Raw genomic sequence first — 3856 nt, 5'->3', positions numbered from 1 at the left:
TCAAAGATGTTTCTCCACCCTGCGGCACTGTGCGCCGGCCACGCAATACGGCACGATGGCCACAGTGGCCAGAGGTACCATGGCACTCTTACAGAAAGACAGGAGATAGAACAGAATCCTACTGTGTGCAGGCAGCCTGAACGTAGAGTCAAACAAATGCAACAGCACCACGGAGACAATGATACACCCCGACCTGTAGGTGGCACCAGCACCACCAGCACCAACAACACCGCCGTTACCAGCCAGTATCCTCTTGGTCTCTGCATAAAGAGGAGAGTGGAGACCCAAGCCCAGACCAAACAGGGTGCCGGTGTTTCGGAACAGGCTAGCGAAGGGGCTGGTGTCCATGTTGACCCACTCCGGTCGGTGGCACCAGCGCTGGGCCTTGTCCAGGGTCCAGAGGAGGTCCACCCCCCACCGCCTGCAGGAGGAGGTAGAGGAGGAGAGCCACAGAGATGAGGAAGACGGTGGTGTGGAGGTAGCGGTAAAGACTGGCCCCGTGGATCCACTGGAGGCGGTTGAAGGTCTCTGCGATCAGGATGCCTGAGGAGACGACATGGGAGAAAGTAAATGGGAACAGAACATGTTAGTAAGAGGAATTTCGTCCAAGTAGCTCAAGTGGTTTTAGTTGCTTAATTACAAAGAAAATTGAGGGTTGTTGTATCGTGTGTTGTGAGATACTGCATGTATGTGTGTGAGTGAGTGAGTGAGTGAGTGAGTGAGTGAGTGAGTGAGTGAGTGAGTGAGTGAGTGAGTGAGTGAGTGAGTGAGTGAGTGAGTGAGTGAGTGAGAGAGAGAGAGAGAGAGAGAGAGAGAGAGAGAGAGAGAGACAGAGACAGAGACAGAGACAGAGTATGATTACCCCAGCGATGACCTGGTGAGGGATGACCTGGTGAGGGAAGTGAGCAGCCAGGAATACCCGGGAGAGGCCCACACACACCTGAACACACCAAAACACCATCCACATGGACCCACACACACACCTGGGGGGAGAGAGATAAACAGGGTTATAGTCACACACACACACACACACACACACACACACACACACACACACACACACACACACACACACACACAGAGAGAAAGTCCTGTTCAATTGTTCCTACTCGCAAGTCCAACGCAGTCACAGAGGTTGACCTCACCACTTCCTGATGCGACTTCCTTGTTCCTTCAGCACTGTGGCGAGGAGCGATGACATCATGGCGTAGTAAACCCCTGCAGCCCCCATGGCGTGACCTGATGGACTTCCTGTCAGAAGAGGAGGTTGTCTGATGATACGGCACATGTCATAAGTTACACTTTTACCTCAAACAAACTGCCTACTGTGAATGTCAATTTGATGTCAAGTTGAGATTTAGAGACATCTTTTTCCCATCCATCAACACAGTGAAATGTATCTTAATTTAACTTTGGGTTTTGTTTAGTTTTTACAAATCATTCTAATCATTCTGAAAACCACAAAGCGAGAAAGAAACTACAAAGAGAGAAAGAGAGAAGAGTGAAGCATAAAAGAAGCGTGACAAAGAGAGAGAGAGAGAGTTCCCACCTGGTCCAGTCTCACAGGTCATGGGGAACTGCTCGATCATTGGCTGGGAGGAGTTGCCATAGTAACCTGTCTCCTGAACCCACCAATAGGGACGCTCTCCAAACAGCAGCCTGAGCAGAATGACATTGTTCAAGTTCAAGTTCCTTGTGTTGTCATTCATAACTTTACATCAGAGCTACACAGCAGAACAAAATTACATCGCAATGGCAGTGGCACCATTAAAGGCACCATGCAGGTGTACGCTATAGTTTTCAATATTTAAATTAACTCTAAGTTATATCTTCAATAAAATCAGACACAGAATAGGGCAGCGATTTCCAACCTGTGGGCCGGGGCCCACTGGTGGGCCGTCAGGATACAAGTGGGACCCCAAATAATTGACAAGACACTCAAATTTGATTAGATTCGATTTGAATATAACATAAATATAACAAATAATGTATTTGTCTTATCTTTATGACCTTGAAAAAATAATTTTCATTGTGATACGATAAATAGGAGCTTAAATGTATATATATACTACATTAGTACCATTCATCCAAGCCGGAACACAATCGATTGAGTAATCATAATTCAATCAGTAATCGATTGAAAGGCCGTCCATCTGACCACTAAACACGGCAGCCAAAAAGCTGCCACGTTAAGTGGTCAGATGGGTGGTTTCAAGTGGGCCCTGATCCAGAAAACGTTGGGAACCGCTGACCTATAGAGTTGCATGGCCCCTTAAAGTGGTTAAATAAATTGTCAATCACTCACCATTTCAGTATGAGATTGAACCAGTCCCCCACCGCCGCCACCCAGACCAGCTTGACCCCTACGGGCTGCCGTAGGTGGAACCAGACGGGGAAGAACAGGAAGAAGGTGTTCCTTAGGTCTGTCGCCGTGGAGACGTGCAGGAAGTATGCCTGGCCGTGTCTGTAGTGAGTCTGCAGGTATTGTGTGGCACTCACTCCAGAACTATGAACCAAGTCCATCACTCTGCTGTTTTACGGGACAGACACAGGAAAGCAATGACGCAGTGTGTGTGTGTGTGTGTGTGTGTGTGTGTGTGTGTGTGTGTGTGTGTGTGTGTGTGTGTGTGTGTGTGTGTGTGTGTGTGTGTGTGTGTGTGTGTGTGTGTGTGTGTGTGTGTGTGTGTGTGTTGTTATGTAACATAACAACTTCCATGAACGTTTCTTTCTCAGCTAGGGTGGCGTGTTTGCTCGGCACAGGACTTTGTTGTACATCATTTACAGTTTAGACAATTAGCAGATAACAAAGTGCAAGTTCAGAGTATGGCATGAACAATCAGCAACAAACAACAGGGTAAATGATCAAATATTTAGATTGCAAAGCAAGCAAGTAATATATCTGTCTAAACAACATGCTTTCTAATTAACATTCTTGACTTATGTGGTCAAGCAATCAATATAGAATAACTAGCATCTATAAAGAAATAGACAAGTGAAACAAGGAATAAAGGCTTGTAGGGGGTGAGGTAGAGTCTGAAAATATATAAAACTAGAAAAAGTGCTCCTCGGAGCACAGGTCTCCGCCAGGTCAGGTAGGTTATTATGGGGCGCAGCAATGTTTGGATCAGGATGGATGGAATATGAACAATCGGACGGATCTTGATCAGATGACTATAGAGATCATGTGTACCAATTTGCGTGAAATTTGGATAAAAGCTGAAGGAGTAATAAAAAAAATTGTTTTACATAGGCCTCCTGGTGGCGCTATAAAAAGCAGATGTGAAAAATGCAGGGCAAAGCGCGTGCGCGCGCGCGTGTGTGTGTGTGTGTAGCAGAGTGGCTCACAGCATCAGCCTGATGACCTGAAACTCTAATATCTCCACTGGGTCTATATAGGGAATTCCCTTTAGCCTAGCGGATTCCGGAATTCCGGGCGTTACACATGTTCATTCTAAACAGAGCAAATAGAATGACATTTTGCAAAAAGAATGAACATGAGTCATACTTACAATGTGTGCTGGTGTCCTGTTTGTAATGTCCTCCCGCTGCCTCTGAGTATCGGTGCCTAATGTGAATCTAAACGACAATACAGCAGACCCTCTTAAAGCCTGCTGCAATATCTGCTATAAATGGAAGTGTTATCTCCACAGCCATGGGGGTGTCCTCAGCTCAAGTGACTTCAGAGGTGTCCACTGAAATGCCTGCTGAGTTTTTGCGAACGCAGCGGAAGGAGGCCTCCGCGCAAGTGGAGCTTACTATGAAACCGTGCTCGGGTTGTGTCTCTGTCTGTGTCTCCGTGTGCACTGCCTGTGTGCAGCTCCTCTGAGATAAGTAAATGTCCAATTTAGACGTACAA

At 46.7% G+C, this 3856-nt stretch overlaps 1 pseudogene across 1 annotated transcript; it reads right to left on the bottom strand.

The window, feature by feature from the left end:
• On the bottom strand, positions 1–3606 carry LOC308099514 (glucose-6-phosphatase catalytic subunit 1-like; annotated as a pseudogene). The gene is made up of 6 exons: positions 3510–3606; positions 2306–2530; positions 1550–1659; positions 1146–1251; positions 850–983; positions 1–528 (listed from the first exon to the last, which is right to left on the bottom strand). The product of its transcript is annotated as a glucose-6-phosphatase catalytic subunit 1-like (transcript).
• Between the last annotated feature and the right edge of the window lie 250 nt (positions 3607–3856).

This window comes from Gymnoscopelus braueri (assembly GCF_963280865.1).
Source record: "Gymnoscopelus braueri genome assembly, chromosome: 13".
In the NCBI taxonomy this organism is placed as follows: domain Eukaryota; kingdom Metazoa; phylum Chordata; class Actinopteri; order Myctophiformes; family Myctophidae; genus Gymnoscopelus; species Gymnoscopelus braueri.
Note: the sequence above shows the minus strand (reverse complement) of the source record. Positions and strands in the feature narration are given on the sequence as shown.